The following is a 26,724-nucleotide window of genomic DNA, read 5'->3' on the forward strand; positions in this document are numbered from 1 at the left end:
TGTTTTCTTAGGTAAAATGAAAAATTGTTTAAAGTTTCAACTTGATCATAAAAAGGTTGTGGGAAATATAAAATGTGCTAACTTTTTACCAGATAGACAGACAGACATACTGAGTGGATATAAGCTTTATAAAAAGGAACCGGACAAAGGTTTATTTTATGAAAACGGGGAGGGTCCACCTTGAGTTAGAGGCTGTAGCGAAACTCCCTCGTTCCAAACACAAAAGGCCGCACCTAGAGCTACTTGTAATGCTGACTAAATGTCATTTCTTTCTAAAAGAGTTCTTGAAACTTATGAGAACGAAATCGACACAATTTTACTCTCAATGTTTTTTCATGTCCAGAATATTATATTGATATTTTCATAACTGGCTTCATTACTGTACAGAAAAAAACAAGTTTGGTTTTGTTTTCATTGATCGAGTTTTTAAATAAAAGTGTCTTCAAAATGAAAATTTGGCGTCTTGTGCCGAGATAGTATTAAAAAGACATGGATAGATAGATAGATAGATAGATAGATTGATTGATTGATTGATTGATTGATTGATTGATTGATAGTACATACATATATACATACAAACATACATTCATACACACAAAGAAACATACATAGAAACATAGATGAATGAATAGATGGATGGATAGATAGAGGATGATAGAGAGAGAGAGAAATAGAGAGACAGATAGAGAGAGAGAGAGAGAGGGAAAAAGAAAGAGAGGATACTAAGAGTATTCAAAAGAATAATGAGGAAGAAAACTAATTGAAACAAATTTTGTTCTGATTTAACTTTTTTATTCTGTTTTGAGATTAAAATGCAAACTTAGCATCTGCCCACTACTTCCACTATAAAAGAAAAACACGCACTAGACTTCAGAAGTTGATCTAATGGTAGCTGTACGGCAGTTACAGTCTCTAGACTTCTTCAGGTTGCATAGTTTCCTCTAGTACCTAAAATATCTACCATGAACCCAACAATCTCCTCGGAACATTTGTCACTTTGCTCTTACAAATTAACATCTTCAAAGCCATTTCACTAAACAAACTTGTAAGACCAAAGTACAAAAAAAAAACTGCTCATAATTTTCTTTCGTTGACATTTCTGTGTCTAGTTTTTAAGCTACCTGTTAGTTTGAGAGTCTGATATTTCCAGATAGCTTTTTTAAAATGAAGTAAAAATATTTTGTCTGAAGAAGAAAAAAGAACAACAACAACAGCAACAAAAACAACAATTCTATAATCTTTCTAACATTTTCGTTACTAATGTATTCCAAGCTTTCCGGCCCCTAAGGTCATGCGATCAGCCTAGTTACGCTGTTGTTCTCCCCCACACACATTTTTAGCAAGAAATGAGCAAAAAATCATATTTAAAACAATATATTGGGTAAAAATTTTAGGAGAGTGGACAACAATTTAGGAGAATTCTGGTAATTTTTAATTTGTTTTGGAGAAATTTAGGATTTTAGGAGATTTTTTATTTTTCAGGAGATTTCAGGATTATTTTGGAGATTTTAGGAAGATTCATGTTTATTTAGGTACAATAACCAATTGTTGAAACCCTCTCTTCACTATTATTCTAAAGCAAACTACAGTCACCAAATTCTACGAGCGTAGCTAAAGGGGTTTTGAGTTTGTTTTAAAAAAAAAACAACCTTCAGAGCTTTTTTAGTTTGACCCCCCCCCCCCCCCGAGGGTTTTAACGGTAAAATTTCCCTTTTCGATATAAAATCTAAAGCAAAAATCCATTAACGTAGTCAAGAGAGGTTATCTACCAATCGCTGGGGCTCCATTAATAAGGTGCAGTGAATAATAGATTTTGTTTTTAACTAAACTTTTTAATAGCAGGATACTGCTCTGTAGTAGATACCTCAGAATATGCATTTTTTTGCTTTAGATACCGGAAATAGTGTATATATATATATAGGGGGGGTGGGGTGGAAACCCCCCCACCAAACCCTGCCCGAAAAAAAAATCCTGGCTACGCCCATGATAGAGTCACTAGCCCCCGGTTCGTCAGCCTTATTGTATTCTGAAACATGGAACTCCTCAAGTGGACAGCTAGTTATCTCACAGCCGTGACCTGCATGGCATTAGTAAAAGGTGTGTCGAAGCCATGATTTCATGGAACTAGTAGGACCGATGTATCAGGTGGAGATAAAGAGAGTGAGGGTTAGACAAGCAAAGTAAGACCAGCAAAATATAAACAAGCAAAATATGAACAAGCAAAATATAAAAAATATTTAAAAAAAAAACTTATCTAAAGGGAAAGAACTGCGACCTTAAAACTGTATCTACAAATAATGTACAACTATTTTCCTTATTCGATATCAAGTAAAATAGTTAATTAGCAATATTTAATTAACTTATTGAATAATTTTTTATATTTCATTATTGATTCATGTTTATTTAGGTACAATAACTAATTATTAAAAGTATCAACTTGATCAGAGAATGCGTAAGGGAGAAATTGGGAGAAATAGTGTTAACACTAATTTAAGGGGACCAAACCCAACAATTTAGTCATGTATGGAAAAACTAAAGTATTAGTTTCCCTTGTTGCTATTAAACAAAACATTTAATTACCAGTAATTAACTATCTGATTGGTTACTTTAGAAAAAAAAATGGATTCATGTCTTCTCTATGTTTTGATGAGACAAAATCTAGTGACAGAACTCTACTCTATCTAATTCTACATTATTGGACTTCCTGTTAAATCCTGATGCAGTCCCGGCTGCGATGGGCAAGACTCGTCTTCAGAATGGAAGACCACCGCATCCCTAAACGACTCCTATATGGCCAACTAAGCGAAGGAAAGCGCTCGCAAGTTGCTCAAAGAAAGCACTTCAAGGACACCCTCAAAGCTTCTCTGGAGGCGTTAAGCATAGACCAAGCCACCTGGCAGATAGAGGCACATGACAGAGCATCATGGCGTCGCGCTGTGAAAACTGGCGCACGGGTTGCTGAGGACAAGAGAACAACGACGGCAGAGGAAAAACGCCAGAGAAGAAAAGCAAGGCCCACGACACTAGCTCCAGCTGGAATAACCTGCCAGTGTGCAGCCGAACATTCCGGGCTCACATAGGTCTCACCAGCCACATGAGGAGGCATAAAACCCCAGTGAAAAGCCCTCAGCCCCCTGGATGACAAAGTGGTCATCATCGAACTACGATGGACGAACTATATTGGACTTCCTGCGTACTTGTACTGTTTCGCTTAATAATCTCCCATTAGAAAGTGACAGACGTACAACGGTGCAAGACACTCTAACATTTCTTGAGAATTGAATAGATTTACACGAGTCAGATGTCTGTTTACAACAGAGAAACACTGGCGACCTCTGACGTCTACCTCCCAGATGACTTCAGTTAGATTTAGTCACATTCAACCTATGACAAAGGGCCTACTAGCATATTCTTGAACCAGGAGCCCATGGATACAAACACGACTCATCAGAATAACTCTTACCTTGAGTTTTAATGTCATTTAACATATATATGCATCAACTGAAAAGTATGTCACATGGGCCACTTAGAGGCCGGAAGCAGTATCGAAGTGTCTTCAATTCAATTAAAATATCGAGAGTTGTCATTTAACACCATTGCAAAAAGGGGGAAAAAAAGAAATTAAAAAAAATCATTAAAGAAACAAAGCTTATATAAGGGAAAGAACTGCACATTTACTGCCACATATCTGAATACTGCAGAATTTATTTCCCAATTTTTATAAAAAATAATTAATAACCGCAATTTAATAAACTATTTTTTTTATTGAATTTGTATTGTCAAAGGCAATGATAAATTAAGCAAAGTTTCCACTTGACCCGAGATGGGGAAATGTGAGAAAAAACGTCAAAAAAGACACATAGGGTGGATTATTTTATGCGTTGTAAAAAGCAAATAGAATATTATTGCTATTAAATCAATTTAATGCAACATATTACAGGTATTCAATTCACATTTTTCAAGGTTTGTTCAATATCAAGAATTGTTCTATGTTTAATAACTAGAATTCTTCTATGTTCAAAAACAAGAATTGTTCTATGTTGAGAAAAACAAAAACAAACATAAAATGTGTATATAAGAATGCATATAATATTTGGCGCTGTAAGGGAGACAACTGGGAGATTGGGGATAAGAAAATGAAAACCCCCTTACTTAGAATTTTACATGCAAATGAATTTGTTTTTAAATAAAGGAGAATCGTTACGATGTTTCAATATTATGACCTTTAACCTAGTCCGTCAACAAATTGATAAGACACCGATAACTTGGCTGATTATACCCCCCAGGACAATAATGTAACATCATACATCATTATCAACGCGAACACAGTTCTCTATAATCAACGCAAATTTTACATTTAAAAAAAACAACAGAATTTTAATCACTAACATTTAATGCAAAGACTGAAATTGTCTCTGAAAGATTGCGATAAGCTACACAATTTGAGGGACTACTTTTTGTGGAAGGTTATTTTTGCCTTAACACAAATAAAGGGAGAAAGAGATGGGGGGGGGAGTGGAGACAGAAAAAAGAGGAAAGAGAGAGAGGGAACGAGAAAGAGAGAGCGGGAACGAGAAAGAGAGAGAAAGAGGAAGAGAGAGAGAGAGAGTGAAAAGAGAGAGAGAAAAAGTGAATGCATAAGTGAACGTCCTGTTTACACTTCACTTGAGACCTTGACACATACGCCACTTTTCTTATATGGAAGAAATTGTATGAAAGATACACAGATGCCTTCATGAAACACAAAAGCACAAGATAAATGTCTGCAAGTAAATGACATGTCATTGTTGACAAATGGAAACTTCAAAATAAAGCAAATTTACGAGATGAGATTTATGAGAACAACAATTTAAATACTTTTCTATACCGTGGAGTCTCAATCTGTGATACTCTTTCCTTTTGTTGTACATGCTTCAGAGGTTCCTTCACAACTGAAAAATATCACATTCTAGACTAAACCTCCCTCAGAACGGCAGGTTTATGGTAGGGGGCAGGGCTCGAACCAGGGATCACAGAGACAGCAGTTTAGAAAGCAAATCACACGAGTACACTGCAATCCAAGGCTTGATTTTTTTTTTTGGAGAGTGTGTGGGGGGAGCGAGAAGGGAGCTGATGGCGTCGTTAAGGATTGAGAAATGGGGTAGACGTCTGAAACAAAAATCAAGAGAGATTTGAAAGGAAGTTGAAAATAAACTGCTTTACAGTAATAGCTAAGTTGTCTTCGAGTATAGAGATTGAGAGAATATTGCATTATTTCAAGTGGATATACAATCCTAGCTTTGACCTACGTATGTTTCTCTCTCTCTCTCTCTCTGTGTATATGTATGTGTGTGTGTGTGTGAGAGAGAGAGAGAGAGAGAGAGAGAGAGAGAGAGACGAAACCTGCAAGTCTTCAGATTTAGCTTTTGTTTTGGTCTTCAGGCCCTTGTAAGAGTTCCCCAGCTGTCTCTTTGTTGGCCATTTGCTGCCAGTTGCCCCACTTAATGCTTCTTATCCTGGGCAATGCTTGTCAGCCTCATCGTGGCGCTCGGGAGGAAACAGTTGTAAGAGGAGATGATTAGGCCAATGGAGAAGCAAAAAGAATTCCTGTTGGGGCGCCTAAAGTTCGAGTCCATTGCACTTGCGGGGATGGAAGAAAACTCCAACAAACCATGTCACTATTCACACACCGTTCCTCCGGAGCCGTTTTTTATAGCGCTGCACGACTTACAGAGAAGGATTATGGGGAAATTTCTCCAGTGTGATCTGTCTTTGGCCTCGTTTCTAGCCTGAGCGTTTTGGGTTAAGAGCCATCGGTAAAAGTAAAAAAATTACATCTGCTTAAAGCAGTTTGTTCAGAAAGACACTTGAAGACACGCTTTTATAAGCCTAGAGTTCTAAAAGTCTTAGACACAGCTCTTAGAAGTAGGACAATCACGTCGAAGACGAATGCTTCGTAGTAAAGAAAGTTACACTGAACAGTGGGTTCCGGTTTATATTTGTTGCGGAAAGATTAACGTTCAACTCTAGAGACTGGAGAATCCTTCAAAAAGTTATTGAACTTTGTTTCATTTCTGTCGTCAACTTTTTCTATTGCTATGAAGATTGCGTCATGATTTGTGTATAACTATCATCTAGTTCTTAAACTTCCACTTCAAACTAACTACCTGCTTCCAGCTCCCATCTCCAGCATCTATCACCGACTACCAGTCCCGATTACTGACATGATAGTTAACAAAGGCATCGCTCGTTCGCACTAGTCTTTACCATAGTATCGATTTTTGTCGCTTGAAAAAAAAAACTCGATCCCAGCATGAAATCATCTTTGTTAATTGAGGCAAGAGATAAAAATCATAGCCGCGTTAAAAGTGGTTCAACCGGGCTACCCGGCTGTAAAGCCAGGACACTATGACCTTCCACTTTACACACACATTAGGCGTTTTAATGTGATCGATTATTTACGCCTTGAAGGCTAGAGGCTGAACTAAACGAAAACACTGCCGTGATTGAAACAATAATTAATTAAGGCTTAATTATTGATTTAAATAGTAATGACTAGTTATCTCTGAATGTAGAAGTTGGTAATAGCAACCACAACGTACTCAAAACGCGAAACATCTAAAAATAGCTTAGAAAACTAGCAATAAAACTATTCCAGGACCAGTAGTCACAGTCAGGTATGAGAGACCAGGACGCTGTCAATAACACACACCAGAAAATCTAATAAACAGCTAGATCTGTAAGGGATGAGATTGGGCGGATTTAGTTAGCGCACGAACCAGGTGATATACCAATTATATGCAACGGCGCCTGGTGATTACATATGCCGAGCCTGTGACTGTATCAAGGATTGGTCTCTGTAATGACGCAAGACGTGTAGAAGCTGGTTTAATCGTGTTTTTCAGTGTTTGAAAGTTAAAGTGTTTGAAGTTATCAGCCAGAGTTATTAAGTATATTTTTTATTCAATTTGTTGTTGTGTCTTCAACGAACTCGCGATTAACATTCCACATTCATAGATCTACTTATCAACACATAGACCATCAACACCTCTTTAGTCACGCAAGAAGTTGCAAAGGGAATGAGTTCTATCTCGAGATGTAAAATGCCACATAAACCAATTATTAAACTCCTCCATAGTGTCGGAAATGAAGAATAACTTAAGGAAGGGATCTTTGGGCGCCTCTTAGTCCACCCAGCTCTAATGGGTATCTGACGTTAGTTGGTGAAAAGTAAAGGTCGTTGTGCGGGTCACATGACACCCTCGTTAACCGTGGGACACAGAAACAGATGATCTTTACATCATCTGCCCTATAGATCGCAAGGTCTGAAAAAGGAGCTTGAAGGAAGGTCACCTTGAAAGAATGTCAGAGATTAAAGGGTCGAAAAAAAAATCTTAATTGCTATGACTCTAGCTGTCTCGTTCTGAAGCTGCATGCAACCCTGTGTCCTCTGCCATGTCAGCTTAGTCAAGTTGGCGCCTAAGCTGGTCTTCAAAGCGTTTCCATGGGGCACCTTTGTTACGTCGACCCTCTTTTAACTCACCGAAAAAGACTGCCTTTGGCATACGTTGGTCCCCCATACGGGATACGCGCCCTGCCCAGCCCAACTGTCGGACCATAAAAAGTCTCTTTATCCTGTCCATACCGGCGTTCGCAAGGACATCGCTGTTTGTAGTGCTGTCTTGCCACCGTATGTCCATGATGGAGCGCAAGCATCTTTGTCTCAGATCCATATAGAAGGGGAAATAATAACTGATTAGCATTGTTGTCATGATTACTGTTCTTTGTTGCTCATCTCTTTTCCCACTGATCATAGCAGCAGGTGTTTTAGAAATGAGCATTACATGCTAAAACTAAGAAAACATATATAAACAACATATTTAATTAATTACTTTAATATGAATAGGATGACTTGCATATAAGAAGCGGAGGGATCTTACAGACTCACGAACTATTTTTTCTACTGTTCCTATTACACCTGACTCAACAGGCTTGCGTGAGTCTCACCCTAATTGCCAAAGGCGCCGCTGAGCTACTTAGCGCCCTAAGCGCCACGCCACTGATCTCGCCCACCCAACGGCGCCCAGAAGCTCAGGGAATATAACGTGGAGTCGATTTTTACGCAGCGGAAGGCTAAAAACACACCCGTGATTGTCACCCGCTTCTCCCGTTACCCTGAATTAATGGTATCTACAAACACAATTAATTAATGGTGTGCTCTCCCCTTGCGAAAAAAAAAATAAATACAGGTAGCGTCCCTTGCGTCAACACTGCCTTTGATTGTTTTAATTGTACTTGCCGGAACGGGTCGTTTCTAGTTACTCAATGCTTAATCAATGTCATATTTATGTGGGTATAGGGAAACAAAATGGGTGCATAATGGTTTGTGTATAAAAAAAAAAGGTCAATTTTTTTACCAATGGAGAAGATAAGTATATTGTCCTTTTATGAAGGACACTAAAGTAAGTAAAGTTCCCCACGATATATAAGGCAGATGATGAAGAGGTCATCTGTTTTTGTGGCCCACGATTGACCAGGGTATCATGTGACCAGTACAACGACCAACCGCCTTTGCTTTTCCTCAACTAATGTCAGGTACCCATTAGAGCTTGATTGAACTCATTGGCGTTGTCATTCCTGAAGTCAATGCTAGTGTATGATGTTAATTCTTCAGTATTCACAGATATGGTTACATATTTAGGATTTGTTACCTTAGATAATTGTACAGGTTATTTCTCCAACACCCATTCTCGGATGAAGTTCAAAATTTAAGCAATTATTTATTGTACATAACAAACAAGACTCAATAAAAAAAAATTAACTAAATTAGTCAATTAATTATTGGTAATCAATTAGTATCTTCTAAGTTATTGAGAGATATAGTTATAAGTGTGGAGTTATTTCCCTTAGATAAGTTTTTTTTTTTTTTTTTTTTTTTTTTTCCCTCTTCTTCTTCTTCTTCTTCGTACTTCTTATTATGTTGGATGGTTCAGAAGACTAGACCGATATATGAGATGAACTGTGTGGCGGCTTCTAGATTAGGCAACTCTCCATATAATTTTTCTTGTACAGGGGTCATATGGGGCCAGTGTCCTGACTTTTGAAAGACGATTTGATCCTCTCAGTCCTTAACTTTGATGATGATGATGATGATGATGATGATGGTGGTGGTGGTGACTTGTATCTATTAATTTCATTTCTTTTTATTTCGGATGTAATTGAGGAAGTATTGTTAAATGTAAAATGTATTTTAATTGCTTTTTACAAGCGGTATCCAACCTTGTACGACATAGAGGTGAAATTATTTTCCAGCCTTAACTGAGCCGCATCACTTTGAAAAATTGACAAGTCCAATGAAACTGAGTATTTGGCTTTATGATGCACTTTAGGCAAATATTTAAAGGGACAGGATAGCACAACGTCTATGGCCCGCGGTTCATATTTTGGACAACACTGTTTTTAACATTTCAAGATATTCTTGTCTTTAGGAATAACATTGAACCCTTTCCCTTTTCCTTCCACTTGACCTTGCTTTCTTGTCTTCCTACAACTCGAATGTCTGTCGTCCAGGCAGTGAAAACCTTGCAATTGTGTGTAACACTAACCTGTGGGGCTTTTATGATGCACTTTAGGCAAATATTTAAAGGGACAGGATAGCATCACGTCAATGACCGGATATGGCCCGCGGTCCATACTTTGGACAACACTGTTTATACCATTTCCAGACATTCTTGTCATTAGGAATAACATTGAACACCTCCACCCCCACCCCACCTGCTTGTCCTTGTTTTTCTTCTCTTCCTCAAACTCAAATGTCCGTCGCCCAGGCAGTGAAAACCTTGCAATTTTGTGTAACACTAAGCTGCAACATCCCCGGTGTTGTTGGTGTAACAGCATTGATTTATTTCCCTTTGCTGTCCACCTCGTCACAAAGTAAGGGGGAGGTGTCATTGTGACAGATGTGTTTGAAAGTCGTTTGGCGTGCGCTGGCGTGCGCAGGGAGGGATGGGGGTGTAATTAGTACGTCTTCCATTTTCGCCCCCCCCCCCAACTTTTTAAAAACTTAATTTCACAAACTCAGCAGCGAGGATAGCTTTGAATGCGTCCATGTTTTTTTTTTCAGGATGCCGTCTTATTATAGATAGAGGTTCTAAAAGGTCATGGCCACATTGTTATATGCTTGCGAATCATAGACACAGACTACAGAACTAGAGAAGGGGGATCCTGGCAGTGAAATTCAGATGCTACGTAAGATGTTTATGAATGGCTTTTCTATCCAAGACAAAAGACTGGAGAAAAACGGTCAACTAATCTTTTGTAGTGCCCCCAACAGTTCAATAATAAATGTAAGATATTTTATAAGAGATTGGTGGACTAAAAATTCATAATTTTAAATGATCCTTAGCCAGGATTCAAACCCCAGACCCGAGGATAATGAGCAGCGCTCTAACAATCGCCCATCACGCCTCTTCCCTTCAGCAGTAGAAGCGAGAAATGAAATGCAAACAAAACTACATGTCACACATAAACCTCAGCGGTACAATCTGATTATATTTATCGCTTTGTGATACATAGCGAGACTGATAAAATTAGAACTCGCTGTAACCCCCTATTATCAGAGATATCGATATTCTGATTCCGTGCTACCCGAATCTTGCAAGGGTTGAACTTCACTTACTTGGTGGTGAGGTCTTTTTGACCCGCGAGCTGAGAACTATTCCTTTTCCGGCCAGCTAAAGGCCCTAATAAACCAAGTAAGCTCAACTATAATTGCACTGTGCGGGTGATGTTCTTTGAAAGACAGCACATGTCTCGCGCGTCACTATAGACTAGACATTTACAAATTCATTAAAACACTAAGTAATCGCCAGCGAGCAAAATGCCGGAAATGATTCTGTCGTCTGCAGTCGAGCAAAAGTAGAGTAATACGTCTTAACAATAAAAAAAAAACCGCAAAGGGAAGTCAATCCTTTTGATTTGATTAACTGACAGTCACATATATTGATCTCTCATTGATAGGCTTTGATATGGAGACGTTTGTAATAAGCACGAGAGGGGAAGGGACGGTAGTTCATTTCTTTATTAAGTAGCTAACATTGCTTACCTACCCCTGCATTCCAAAAAGTTACTTCACTAATTAAATATGACACGGAGAATACGGAAAATCATTAGGCCTACTTTTAAATGGGTTTAAAAAAATAACCTCATATCTATGTATTGTTATACATCAACACCACATTATAGTAAGTATAATTCTTTTAGTTCGGATCCAACAAACTCTTGAATGTTTACTCTGCAAAATGCCATTCTAAACTTGAACGGGTGTCATGAATCAGCCAGGAAAACTAATGACTTGGTAGAGTCTAGTCTCTAAGTAACATGCACAAAATATATTAAGACATAATGCGCGTTGAAGGTAACAAGCTTATTTTTGAAGGAGTATCTGTTATTTATAAGACAAGACAGTAACCCTGATGTAATTGAATGTTCTTTCTTGGGGTTTAGGTTAGAGAGTATTTAAGTTTGTAAATAATAACTGTGCACTTAAGTTAGCGACAGTAGAAGCAGTGACGTAACCACACTGACTGATGACGTCGCAGATTAGGAGTACATAAAGAGAGAATAGGTTTTTGGCTAGAGGATTTAGAGACATATGACGAGCTTCCAATTCTGCAAATAAACGCCGTCGGAATTTGTCTTAAGTCGACTGAAGTATATATCGTTGTTACCTAGTTCGTTTGTCCATGAATGTATTGAACTCGTACTTAGGATAAGGTGGCAAATATCAAGTCACTGAAGTCAGTGATCAAGTCATCAAGTCAAGTCAGAAACAACAAACAGAATATGTAAAGTTCCACTTTCAGACTTAGCGATCTATGGGGCAGATGATGTAATGGCCATCTGCATGTGTGGCCCACAATTAACGAGGGTGACATGTAGCCAGCCCAATGACCAACGATGTCGATTTCTGAAGCAACGTATGATACTTATACAACGAACAAAAACAAAATTTGCATATTACAAACTTTTTTTTTATAAAACTTATAGAGCGAATGTATAGATCTACTAGACTCTATAATATTTCGATGATATGCCTTTAGATCTAGACTTAGAAGACGATTCGCGAAATTTTCCTGAACATTAAACTCTTGAATCAATAATATCTTATATTCGGAAATTCCCACACGCGATAGTTCTTTCAAAAACGCGAAAGTTCTTTCAAGACCAATTTCAGATGTAGATCTAGACCTAGTTCTCTAACCAAGAGCTAGTAATTCTTTTCCTAGTGATATACATCAAATCCTCTAGGAAAATTGTTACAGCCATTTTTGAGATCCGTGTCCACGTTACACACAGGTTCCTTTCAGGTTCCTCCATGAAGTCCTTACTTGAATTGAGGTTTTGCTACAAAAACAACCAAAGAAATATGAAGCAACCAAAAATCAACCCAAATAATAAAAAGACAAAAAAATGATGTTGTTACCATCTAGTCTACAACGTTTTTGTAGCGCCACGAAGGCTATAAAGAAGCGACATAATTCTTGTCGTAATGGCTTTTAATACTAATGCGTTCCGGTGGATAGTGAAGGGAAAAGAAAAAAGCCATGATGAAATTATCTTGCCTCTCGAACTAACCATGGTCCACGACCTGGTCATGACGTTATGAGATTTATCTGCCATTTAGGATAATAACATTTTTAACACATAATGACCAGCCGGAAGTCATAAAAGGGACCAGATAAGGGCCGTAAAATAGAATCTTGGGTCAGACGGCCAAAGGACTCCCATTGTCTTAATAGCTTAATTCTACATGTGTGTTGATTGGTTGGTGCGAGAAGAGCTCTCCAGGGCTGGGAATGAAACATTTATCACGTGACTAGTCCTAGACTAAATTACAATAAAGTTGAAACAGAATTCCGCCATGGTGTTGGGAAGCCACTGCATGTGAATAGAAGCGACCACTTAGTGCAGCGGTTCTCAACCTTTTATGCTCGGCGACTCCTTTTTACATTCCCCCACTCTGCCTCAACCCCCCCCCCCATACACACACACATACAGCAATAGAAGAAGAGACAACAACAATCCATATTTTCAATGGTCTTAGGCGACCCCTGGCAAATTGTCAATCGACCCCCAAGGGGGTCGCGATCTACAGGTTGAGAACCCCTGACTTAGTGCTATGTCTGAGCAGTCTACACTCTTTATGGTAATTACTGAGATCAGGGTTTAAATTAAATGTTATAGTTTCTATAGCTGTTTGGAGCTACAAACCAACGACATAGAAGACTATAGTGAATTCTGTTTTCAGGCAGTGCCAAAGAAGGATTATTTACAAGTTTACTAGTAACATTATGATAACACACTATGCAGTGTTCTCTGCCCCTGTCTCCGGGATGTGACGGAAGTTTTTACACTAATTTATGTTCCATGTTTTTACTGTGATCTCTTTTCCTTGTTTTAACTGCGGCTTGTATTCTCAGTACTCTTGTCAATGGTTGTGAAAGTTGGACACTGAGCGCTGACGTTTGGAGAAGAATTCAAGCCTTTCGAAATTAAATGCTACCGAAAATGTTGGGTATCAGATACCACCGAAAAAGACAAATGTACTTTTAGAAGTCAACACTCTGTCAGGCACAGGGAAGTGCTCTTCCATACTGTGCAGAGACGAGCCTTAGTTGTGGAGATTTTGATTAAAGAGCTCTTTGAAATTCGACTTGTTAGCACAAGGATTGGCGCTTGGGTTTTCAGGTTGCCAATAAACATGATCTAGATATCTTATCTCCATAAGCCACAAACACATGACTCGCCTTAATCCACTAGCAAAGCCTGATATTTTCATCATGATTATTCCACTAAACTTACGGAGAACTTTAAAATCTATTCTCTGGAAATTTATTTTGAAGCTTCAGTTATCTACTATTTTATTAAGCGCATTACAAAATAGCATATAAAAAGTCTTTCAATTCTTTCTAACCATTAACGTAGAGCTAGATACAAATTAGCAGGCCCCAATAATCAATTTAAAATATATTTATCTTTGAAGAATTCCCCAAAACAATGGAGGCAAATCCCTATATAGCAAGATATTTGGTGTATCCGGCTTACAGAACACATTGTTGAAACCATATAATAATTTAGTACACTTTTTTAACACTGTAGAATGAAATCAAATTTATATACAAGCAGAATATAAAATACTTTTAAAAAAAAAGCGTATCTACAGGGAAGAACATATTTAATAGTTCTTTACAGCTTTATCTCATAATAATGCAGAAGTTATTTCCCTTTTTCAATATCATACAAAATAATTAATTACTAATAATTAATTGATTAAATCGTTAATTTTATTTTAATTGATTCGTGTTTCGTTAGGTGCAATAAATGATTGTGTAAAGTTTCAACTTGATCCGAGAAGGGGACAGACAGACAGAGAGACAGAGTTGATATAAGTATAATAATTACTCTGAATAACCTTAGTATCAAAATATCCAATAGGCGATACATCTACAATCCATTTCAATGCAACATTCGATCTATAAAACTTCCCACAGAGCCTTCAGGTTGTTTGATGATAACTTGGGCTTTCTAATACAAATTTGTTGCACATCAAAAGCAAACCTTTTTTTTTTCTTTTTCACTTAAGACACCTGACTGAACTGTTTTAAATGGATCTCTTTGTCATCACTAAGTAGCTGCAACTTTCTCCTCCCACTAAAGGCTCCTACCCAGGCTTAGGTTGTTTTATATGTTTATTACTTATGTATGGATCAGAATAAATTGTCTATCTTGTCCTCTGATTAACTCACAAACATAGCCGTTGGTTGGAAGTTGGAAGACAACACCCCCCCCCCTTCCCACCCCACCCCCCAAATGTGATCGTAAATCAACTGGGCTAACTCCATTCAAGTGCCAATAACTCTCATTTGTTTGCCTTCATATCTGATAGGTCAACTACAATCTATAGGGTCTGGGAGGTACTGGTCATTCTTCTTCGTTCAATCACATCTGACAGCTTAGCATCTATTGTAGAGACAGATAGACAGAATCACATTTAGACAGGGAACACACACTCAGAAAGAGAGAGAGCAGAGAGAGAGAGAGAGAGAGAGAAAAAGAGAAACAGACAGACAGACAGACGGACCGACAGAAAGATAGATAGATAGATAGATAGATAGATAGATAGATAGATAGATAGATAGATAGATAGATAGATAGATAGATGAAAATAGGTCAGAAATAATATAAAATGCAAAGTCCGGAAATATCTTTGTTTACCTACATAGCCCTACATATTAAGGCTATCGAGTCTACCTAACAATTAATTGAAGGTTTATCTTACAGTTGGAAACGTACATTTTTTTTCGTCCCTGCTGACCAAGCCTGTCCATCAAATGTATGATCAGATGCTTATATGAGCCACCCCAGACATGGCGTCAGATCTGAGGCTGTCGGGCCTAATCAAATATCGCCATAAAAGAGGTATGTCTTTTCATGCAGTGAGGGTTTTGGCATATTTGGCGCCCTGGGTGAGAGCTGATTTTTACCCCATGCTCTTAACAGATCTCTCTTCCTATATTCACCACCCGTAGAAAAAAAAAAGTCTTCCTTTGATAGGTTTATAGAACAAAAAGAGAGGGTGGGAGATTTGTGTTTGTGTGATTAGTGTGTGTGTGTGTGTGTAATGTGTGTTTGTTTGATGTCTGTTTGATGTGTGGGATATATGCGATGTGTGGGGATGATGTGGGGGCTGTATGTGTATTGTGTGTGTGTGATGTATGTCTGATGTGGGCGCTGTATGTGTGATGTGGGCGCTGCATGTGTGATGTTTGAGTGTATTTGACGTATGATTGTACGTGATGTGTATGTCTGACAATGGGTGCTGTATTTGTGATGCTTGAGTGTTTATGTGTCTGACGTGTGTCTGATGTGGGCGCTGTATGTGTGATTTATGAGCGTATTTGATGTATGATTGTACGTGATGTGTGTATCTGATGTGGGTACTGTATGTGTAATGTGTAAGTGTATTAGATTCATGTGCAGTGATTGACTGCTGTAAACTTATTTAAAGAATTGTTTACGGAATATATCATTTCTTTTAAGATTTATTGTATCATTATCTACATACTTTTTAAATGTCTATTAGTGGAACCCAGTAAATATAAACAATTTGCCCACAAATAACTTAGGGCCTTTTCAGGTATAAAGCCGGTCCTGCTCTTCAAACTCTCTCTCTTTTTCCACTCTCTCTCTCTCTTGGATGTCATTATCAGTCTAGAATCGACGATTGGGAGGGTCGGGTCCTCGGAAACGATTAGCGCCAGCTGGGGATTGCTAGGCGCCCTAGCAGTGGGACACGGGGACTCCATCGAGTCACACATCCCCATTCAACGCCCTGACAAAAACAAACAGACGCACGTGGCAGACGATTCCGCGCTGGGTTTATTTTATGTTTTTTTTTTAAATACGGATTCTCCTCTCCGGAAACTAAATTGTCAAAACGAGGCTCTGCTAAATAAATGGGTGTTTTGTGTTTGCTTTTTTTTTTAGCCACACCAGATGGTTGTGAGTTTATGTCATAACAGGAAATTACGTCACTGCTGGTAAAGATGCTGGATGGGACAGGAAATACTTTCCCCTCGTCTCCGTCAGTGCTGCTCAATTTAAGAGGGGGCAGTGATCAAATAAAATTACTTCTTCATAGAGATCTATGCCTGCAATAATAACACTAAAATCGATAAGTAGAGCAAGGATATTTCTGCTGGATGGTTTAAACCGTTTAACCCTGTGGCGTAGCAAAGTACTCGTCGGCCAGGGTGCAAGTATAGGTTTGTGGACCCCACTCCCCTATATCGAGTAAAACAACAACAAATCTAGCCGTCAAATAAGAATCAGTACATTTAAAAACAAAACAAAACATTCTTTTCTCAGTACTACTTTCTAGAAGTAATGGAGTCTTTACATTTAATGCACTTCCTAGACGATTGCTTAGACTTAGGTCGCCCCGCGCCCTTCGACGCAGAAATCGGTCTCAAGCAGAAATCTGTCTCAAGCAGAGATCGGTCTCAAGCAGAAATCTGTCTCAAGCAGAGATCGGTCTCAAGCAGAGATCGGTCTCAAGCAGAAATCTGTCTCAAGCAGAAATCTGTCTCAAGCAGAGATCTGTCTCAAGCAGAGATCAGTCTCAAGCAGAGATCTGTCTCAAGCAGAAATCTGTCTCAATCAGAAATCTGTCTCAAGTAGAAATCTGTCTCAAGCAGAAATCTGTCTCAAGCAGAGATCGGTCTCAAGCAGAAATCTGTCTCAAGCAGAGATCGGTCTCAAGCAGAGATCGGTCTCAAGCAGAAATCTATCTCAAGCAGAAATCTGTCTCAAGCAGAGATCGGTCTCAATGGTAATCATCGCGTTTATATTCATTAGTTATATCACTTTTTTTTTTTGCTATATGTATGTTAGAACTATATTATCACTAAGTTATATAATGATCGGTACATTTAAATTCGTATGGCAATAACTTTAGTTGTTTTTTTTTTTCAATTTTTTAAAGTACCTTTGTGAGCCCCCTATTCGCCATGGGTCCGGGTTCATTGAACCTCCTTCGCACCATGGATGCTACGCCGCTGGTTTGACGACCAGAGATTTCACTCGAGCTAAGTTTGTGCTTTCCGAGTGCAGATAACCAGAACAGAAACCTATCACTCAGATACACACTTTCAACTCACCAATGCCACGGAAGAGAAAGGACTAATGCATCGGCTTTCTCTCTTTGTCTCTTTCTCACAGCCTTTTAAATTTCAGCCACCAAGACTAATGAAGCCGCACAGACTGGACACAGAATGGATTCAGTTGGACTGGAAGATTTTTTACAAAGCTTATACCAACTCACTCTGTCTGTCTGGTAAAATGAGTGTACATCTTTTTTTCGGATCAAGCTTAAATTTTGCACAATTATTTCTTTTACCTGACAAAACAAGAATCTATCATTTAAAAAAACATTTGTTAATCAATTAGTATTGACATCGACTATGAATAATTATGTTAATTTCAACTTGATCCGAGAAATAACGTGTCAAAGCGTTATAAGGGGATTAAATCCATATATACATCCAGAAATCTCATTAAGTAGCATTTATTCACCTTATTTCGATGTCAAACAAAATAAATAATCACCAACAAATAAATGAACTAGATGGTTAAATTGTTTTGAATGATCCGTGTCTTGTTAGGTTCAAGGAATAATTGTGCACAACTTTCACTTGATCCGAGAATGGGAAATGGGAGGAAAAAAAACATGTTCAAACTTTTTAGCAGACAGACAGACAGACAGAAAGAGTGAGTTGATATAAGCTTTGTAAAAATAACAACACATCTTTACACTTCTCTACCCAGACCTCCATGTTGGGGTAGTCCTACACGCCCATACGTGATTCTCTGTCACGCGACTGATCGCTAAAATTCCTTGTTAATTGCTTTCCACTGGAGACTACCTTGATCCCTTTAAAGAGTTAGCCTAGCATCAAAGGGTCGCTTGGCTTGAATGGATAAAAGTCTTTACCTGAGTTGGTCCATGTGATGACCATACACCCGTCTCGTGCCTCTATGGCTACTGCAACGCGTTATCTGTTATTTCGTACATCTAGGCCAATGTTTTCCAAAAGTTTGACCTATGTGTACCCCTTTTATAATTTTTGTAATGCTGAGTACCCCTCTCGCCCCCCCCACCTCCCAACACCTCTTTAATTTATTAACAGAACATAGATTTAATGAGAAAGCGCGCGCGAGAGAGAGAGAGAGAGAGAGAGAGAGAGAGAGAGAGAGAGCAGTTAATGCTACTTTGTAACACCTTGACAAAATAACAACAACAACAACAAATCCTGAGAGCATTGAAAAGATCAATCTAGATCTATCTATTCAAAAGTGGTCAAATACATGATTACAATGAATAAAACCAAAATTAATATTTCTTTTTATTTAGAAAACAAAATTCTAGGAGAAATGGGAACGGGAATGTCTAGGAAGGACTCACTTTTTATTGTTGGCGGGGGGAGGGGGGTGGAGGGAGAGATAAGTTAAAGTGCTACTAAAATCAACGGGCCAAAAATATGAGAGCGTGTATGTGTCGGGGGCGCATCATGAAGCGGGTTAATCAATTCAAAAGTCTATGTGGGAGAAATTACGACGCGCAGGTAAAAAAACAAAAAACAAAATGTGGTTTCAGAGAGCGAGAGATAGAAAGAGAGAAAGATAGAGAGAAAGAGAGAGACGTGAAATTTTATAGTTATATTTACACTAATTCACAGGCTTAAAAAGTATGTTAGGTTGATCGATAAAATGAGATCCATTTATTAAAATTAAAAAAAATAGAAAAGGGGGGGGGGTTGTTCCGACTATAATAAACAATAAAAAACCTGAGAACAAATAAACGGGCGTAACCGGTGCATACCACTAGTTTTTAATAAAGTAGAAAGTGGAATGTAAATTCAGTATTTTTTTTATAATTATATAACTTTTTTTTTGTACACACTATTTTAAACTACTAGATCTAGAAACTGAATCCAAAATTAAACCTACAGAGCACTAAATAATGATTTTGTTATTTTTAATAATGATTTGCATACCAATCATATGTAGTCGTTGATAAAAGCTTACCAAAATAAACAAAACTGTACAGTCATTCACTGGCCACAAAATAAATGTAAGTAGCATCAAACTAGAACATATTTATATAGGTTTGTATTGATTCTGTAAGAGAATCATCGTATGCAAATGAATACTTCTTCCAACCTGGGGGACAGCCTGCGTCTAAATAGGAAATAGATTTTTCTCTTCGGGTGAAAATACAAAATGGATTTCTCCGATTTACTTAATATACATTTGTGTTCTTCTTCGTAGCATCTTCGTTGTTGGCACCATGTGTCTTAGATTACTTTATACAACTTATTTGTGTCTACTTGTATTAATTTATCAACATCTACATAAATAGTTTTTTTTATAACATAATAATAATAGTAAAATATTATAATAGTTTAATAATATCAGTATTGTTATTATTATGTTAGAAACGAACGAGTATTCGTTAGAGAGAAACAAAATTAATTGTAGTTCCTTTATCAGTTTCCATTGAGAAATTTTCTGGTGATGTGGCAGGTCTGCAGCAGTACCGCCCTCTGACAGGCAACGAGAATGTTCCTAAGAATGCAAAGGGCCTTAAGGGTATCTGTGAGGTCAGTTGTTATTATCCCCTCGGTTGATATAACGATGGGGTATATTGTTATTTTGGATAAATTCCATAAACTTCCATAAGCCTATTAGAGCATGGAATGGGTTGCCTGAGCATGCTCAATCCCATCCCCTGTCGTCCTGCGGGAGGTTTGTACTAAAAAAGTAAATTATATTCAACTCTAACGAAACATCCAAAATATGTAAAACATTTTTTTTTAAAATCATACTAAAGTAGCCTAATGTCTAATGTTGGATAACTCAAAAATATTCACTTTATGTTTGTTAATGATTTTTCTTTATCGTAGATCCCTTAGTGCACCACTGTTAACTCTTTTACAACTATTATTTTATAATTCAACGTCACGCCACTTATCATAGTCCAGCGCTGCATGTGACTCTGGCGAGGGATTGACTTGTCCATTCTTTGACTGATGACATCCACTTCTTTTCAGTACCCTCAGTTTTGCTCGCCTGGTACTGTGCCATGCAGGAGAGATTTTTAAAATATAAATAGTTTATTCCGTGATTATTTTTGTACATCTTTTGATTTGATTGCCATTCAAGATATCAGCAATGTTAATACGTGTAAATATGACAATAAGAAAGCATCGTGTTTTTTTTTCTAAATAGCCATTCTAAGTTTTTATTTTAAAAGAGATTACAATGTTTCAAATGTTAACCATTCCCGCCATTTCTTTTCAAAACTTTCAAAACGGAAGCAGCCATTGGTTGACCTTTCCCTCCCACGTGCTCTTCCGGTTTGTTGTCTCCTATTCTCTTAGTTAATTAAGTCCGACGCTAATCTGAACACTTGATCCGATTTGCTTTGCCTCCTCGGTAGTGTCTGTGGAGGGAGGGAACTCTCTGCGTGTCCAAGCGAGAGTGATGCGATAGGGCTTGGGGGGGGGGGGGGATACATGGAGCAGATTCTGATGAGATTTATGTTGGAGTTACCCCAGCGAATTAACATTGCCGTGCAGGAAACCTGTTACGACCACATTTCTTGTTTCAACTTTTTTGGGGGGGGGTTTAAACTAAGTAAAAAAAAAACAAAAAAACTTTTCATTTTAATTCTAAAATAAAAACAACACACCTACACACGCACACACAGACACACGCACACACACCTGAGTGGTAGATAAACTATTAACACGTAACTTAGACGTCATAATGTTTTTTCCTTACGAGAGTATAATAAAATCAGCATATGTTCTGGGCAATATTTGTGAATGGGCGTGTCAAGGGATAAAAGGCGTCGATTGTTGCTACTAACAACGGAAGTTGTTTTGTAGACTATCTCTCTAGAAACAGACTTCTGCCCTTGGTGTAAAGCTAAATACAGCTCGTTTTTTAAAAGCTGAAGAGAGCTAAAAGTAAAGTTAGACTTCGCATTAAATAGAATGTGGAGGTTTTTAGGATCGAAAAGTATAAAAAAAAAAGTAATGTCCCCCTTTTAGACCTTGTGGTTTTATAGGGCAGATGATGTCAACGAGGGTGTCATGTCGCTAGCACAACGACCAACCGCCTTTACTTTCCCCCAACTCTACCCAACTAATGTCAGATACCCAGAAACTCTGAACTAATACACTTAGGAATAATGAAAAATCTAGCTTCCCACTTCTCACTTTCCACTTTCTCGATTGCGGCGCGGTGGCTGAGCGGTAAAGCGCTTGGCTTCAGAACAAGAAGGTTCCGGGTTCGTATCCTGGTGAAGACTGGGAAATTTAATTTCTAGGCGCAGTTCATCTTATATATACAGCTGGGCAGTTCCTCTCATATAAAGAGCTGGGCAGTTCCTCTCATATAAACAGCTGGGCAGTTCCTCTCATATAAACAACTGGGCAGTTCCTCTCATTATAAACAACTGGGCAGTTCCTCTCATATAAACAACTGGGCAGTTTCTCTCATATAAACAACTGGGCAGTTCCTCTCATATAAACAGCTGGGCAGTTCCTCTCATATAAACAACTGGGCAGTTCCTCTCAAATAAACAACTGGGCAGTTCCTCTCATATAAACAACTGGGCAGTTCCTCTCATATAAACAGCTGGGCAGTTCATCTCATATAAACAGCTGGGCAGTTCCTCTCATATAAGCAACTGGGCAGTTCCTCTCATATAAACAACTGGGCAGTTCCTCTCATATAAACAGCTGGGCAGTTCCTCTCATATAAACAGCTGGGCAGTTCATCTCATATAAACAGCTGGGCAGTTCCTCTCATATAAACAACTGGGCAGTTCATCTACCTCCTATAGAGAAAAAAATGTGTAAAGTAAAAAGTAAAGTATTCCTTCAAGACCTTACGACTGAATGGTGTAATGATCATCTGATTCTGTGGCCACCGTTAACGAGGGTGTCAAGTGGCCAGATCAACGACCTTCCGCCTTTATTATCCACAAGTAAAGTTACCTGGACTCAGGGTCGCCTAAAGATTTCGAAATTCGAAATCCAAGTTTTCATCGGGGCTCAAACTCGAGGCCGCTCAGATCAAAAGTTGAACACATTTACCACTCAGCCCCTTAAAATAAAATCTGTATGTTATTCTATATGTTTGCTAAGCTTGAGAGGGATGGTTGGGTCGCATTGAGTAGCTCAATGGGGAGAGGGGCGCTACACGCCAAACATTGGTCTGACTATGTAACAACGTTGTAACTTCCTGGTACTTGTCAACTTCTTTATAATTAGCCCCCCCGCTCCCTCCACCACGGCGCCCAGTTATGAACAAGAACTCCTCTGTTCCTTCAGCTGTATCTGTTTCAGGCCGCATTCTCGTAGCGTTGGTGTATGTTGATACAAGGTGTTACACCACAGTTACACACAACAAGGTAGCTGTTAGCATTTTGATACGCACGCTACAGGGCCACAACAACCAATCGTTAATCTCAACAATTGTGGAAAACATCTTCGTATTTACCAAACAAGTGACCAAAAGTACTAATATTTTCTACTTCAATCCCAATACTAAATTAAATTTAGAGTGTATTTGTGATAAAAAATAGTGATATTAATATGTACAAATGATAATATATTATACAATCAGTGTTGGATTTACATATAGACATAATAAGCTATAACAGAGGCCCTAGCTTGACCAGGGCCCCCCCAAAAAAAGTTAGAGGGATATTTTCAATATTTTCGAAGAAAGAGCATAGGAAGAATTGTCTTACAAGGGGCCCCATAGTTCTGAAAGTTTAGGGCTTTATCAAATATATATATATATATATATATATTGTTAGACACCGTATTTATATAGGTTAGTTATTTAGCGACGCACCATAGAAGACGCATATTGAACGGGACTAGTGACGTTTGGGATATGTTGGGTTAGAGACCGGAAAATCAGTTAGCGATAGAACACTCCAGGGTAACGACGTGTTTAGTGACAGAGACTTCTACTGTGGCCTTTTATCAGAATAAATCCATGTGAACTTGTTCGTCAGAGTCGACTACATCTCTTCACTTGTTAAAACAGGTGTTGTATAGTTCTTGTTTGTGTTGTTGGTCAACTACACGTAATACACCCGAACAATTACACCCAAACGATTGCAGAGTAATTGGTTGACTTCAAGACAGCCTGAACTAGCAACATCACAGTGGCGACCCCGACCCTCGAAGCCCGAACCTCGAAGCCCGACGAACCTCGAACCGGACATCGAAGCTGAACGTTTACTCAGGTGAGGGTCGTGCACTCGAAGTTATAAAGTTTCATCGGAGCACGGCTGAACACAGCATCATCGCAGAGTGGCTTTGTTCTAGATCTACATGTTCTTGATCGCACGTTCAACGAGCCGTTAACTCAGGGTGACCTTCGTCAGGACAGTAATCATCGCAACGTCTGGTCTACTTAACCAGTATATTATCAAAGCCTGATCTTCATATGCTGAATCGACCTACAACCAGAGAAACCGTTCATTCATAACGGGTGAGAGATCGTTAGTGAACCTGTTGGACATATTTTTTCTTCGTCATAGGAGCCACATCGAGTATCAAGTTTTACCTCGTCAGTTTCGAGAAGGACAGTTTGCCCGCTGTCAGAAGTATTGTGAGTACTACAAGTTTGGTAGCTAACTAAATCGAAATCGCTCTGTCGTCTTACCCTTGGAGAGATTCTTGTGGAGCAGTTTGCTCATTGAACCGGTTGCTTGCTACTTTTATAACGGTCACTGTGTTTAACCTTTGGAAGGTTAGTAAAGTTGTATGTATCATTACTGAACATTGATTTATTTAGTATACGTCGGTCTAGACCATATCTAGACTTGTTAGCAGTGAAGTTGTGGAAACAGCTACATCCACTTAATTTCGTTGAAAACCGTTAATCGTCTAACGGAACGTCGTCGGAGGTGACCTTGGTTTCACCTAGTCTACATTGGACAGTTTGGTCTAGTGAAGCAGAGTACAACAGCAAACTTCGTCGTACTACCAGAGTAGCAGCAGAAGCAGTGAACTATTTTAGAGAACCGTTATTCGTCAGCCCAGATCAAGTCATCGTCAAGAAAGCCGTTATTCGTCAGCCCAGATCAAGTCATCGTCAAGAAATTCGTTATTCGTCAGTCGTCCAGATCAAGTTGCCGTCAAGAGACTGTTATTTGTCAGTGGTCGTCTACACAAATCAAGTCATCGCCAGAAGAACCGTTAACCTATTCGTCAGTAACTGTGTACACAAAGTCGTCGGAACTACACATACGGTCATCAACAGTCGTCGAAGAAACTGAGACATTTTGCTGTGGCATATCAGGACATCTGTGGCATTACGTGGGATACTGGTAGCACCGGAGAACAGAGTCAGAACTGGAAGAGAGGCAGTGGAATTTGTTGTGATCTAGCATATTCGGGAGTCCGAACAAAGGGATCTTTCTTATCAAAAGCTAAGTGCCATTTTTCTTATTAGTATATGTTTAGATTGCCCTTAGAAATAGATTTTGTCTAAATTTGGTATGTTAGCCTGAGTAAATTCAGGTGGTGCTGAAGCCTTAAACCCGTTCGGGGTAAAGACATAATTTAGATGAAAAGCTATATTATACGTTTAGGATTGTAATTTGTTTTGTTTGTGTAAACGTCATATCCGTTGTTGCCTAGTTACTTCGTGACGTTATCATTGTGTACCATATTGTCATATCCCAACCCATAGCGATAGTCTCATTTAATTATTTCATTTGTTTATATTATTTTAAATTATTTATTTTTATTAATTTAATTAGATCTGTAATTTTTTTTTCACTTAATGATAGAAAGTGCGGGTAGGATTCTTTTACTGTGAATCAGACTAAAATAATTTTAGTTTGAGCGGTTAAAATCAAATATGATTTTGCCATGAGAATAATGCCGAAACTGGCTATGTAGTCAAACACTGTCGTCTGGCTAAATATAGATCTACAAATTGTTGTACATCTCTTTGGTACAATTAAATCATCTAGACTCTAATTTGAAATATTATTAATTGAAAGATGAATGAAGGTAGTACATTTTAGATATATATATCTTGTTGAAGATATATTGGACATTGTATAAACATATTTGTTTCATATGGTTAAATAGAACCATAATCTACTCTAGATCTAGACTCTAGACAGTCTTTGAATTTACTCTAAACACTTCACTGTGACTTCAGTCATACCAGGTTTTAAAATTGATCATAGTTATTCATACTAGATCTAAAAGTCATAGTGCTCTTGATAACTATAGATCTAAATAGTATTATTATACATACTATAATATACTAGATTTAAATTTGTGTGATACTAGACCTAATATACAGATTTGAATATAACCATAATAACTCAGACTAGACTTACACATTTACTAAATCTATAGATAGAGACATAACACTTAAAACTGGTATAAAAACCTAAATATAAAATAAATTTAAAGTATAGCCATAACCAATATAGGCTAAGTAAAAATATATATATAAAATATAAAACACAATGGCTACATCATCATATGTGGACCTTAAGGAGGTTAAGGAAACAGCTATGCAGGATGGAAAGGCCATGGAGTTAAAAGGAAAGGACTTAGCAGCTTATGTACAGCAAGTTGTGAGGGAAGAAACGGAACGTCAAAGACAGAAAGAAGAGATAGAAAGGCAAGACAAAGAAAGAGAAAAAATTAGAGAACATGAAGCTAAAATGGAGAAGATGAGATTGGATGCAGCACAAGCCAGAGCTCAAACTGAACAAAGAAATAACACAAATAACTCAAATAATATTACCACACAAAGAGACAACCCTAATTCGCAAACATGGCTAAAGAGAAAGATACAAAGTTTTGATGAACAGAAGGATGACATTGGTGATTTCCTGAAAAGATATGAGGCAAAAATGTCTACATTTAATATGCCTGAAGAAGAGTGGTCTGAAATACTGATAGACTTTGTTCATGGTCAAGCTCTAACAATATGCCAAAATCATGACCATCATATTGATGATAGCTATCAGGTTTTAAAAAGAGAGTTACTGAATGCCTATGGTCATAATGCTACAACTTTTAGAAAGAAATATTTTGACAATATACCATCATTAGAAATAGA

The 26,724-nt window shown here is 38.1% G+C and overlaps 1 protein-coding gene across 2 annotated transcripts in view; it reads left to right on the forward strand.

Moving 5' to 3' along the window:
• LOC106071282 (uncharacterized) overlaps positions 1–26,724 on the forward strand; it is a 162,627-nt gene that overhangs the window by 38,374 nt on the left and 97,529 nt on the right. Inside the window, exon 1 of one of the 2 annotated variants that reach the window (XM_056010358.1) lies at positions 15,319–15,459. The exons of the other annotated variant lie outside the window; for it this stretch is intronic. The gene's annotated coding sequence lies outside the window, so the exon portion shown is untranslated. Of the gene's footprint in view, positions 1–15,318; positions 15,460–26,724 lie in introns of those variants that run through there. 2 annotated transcript variants of the gene reach the window in all.

Source organism: Biomphalaria glabrata, chromosome 14, assembly GCF_947242115.1.
Source record: "Biomphalaria glabrata chromosome 14, xgBioGlab47.1, whole genome shotgun sequence".
In the NCBI taxonomy this organism is placed as follows: Eukaryota; Metazoa; Mollusca; class Gastropoda; family Planorbidae; genus Biomphalaria; species Biomphalaria glabrata.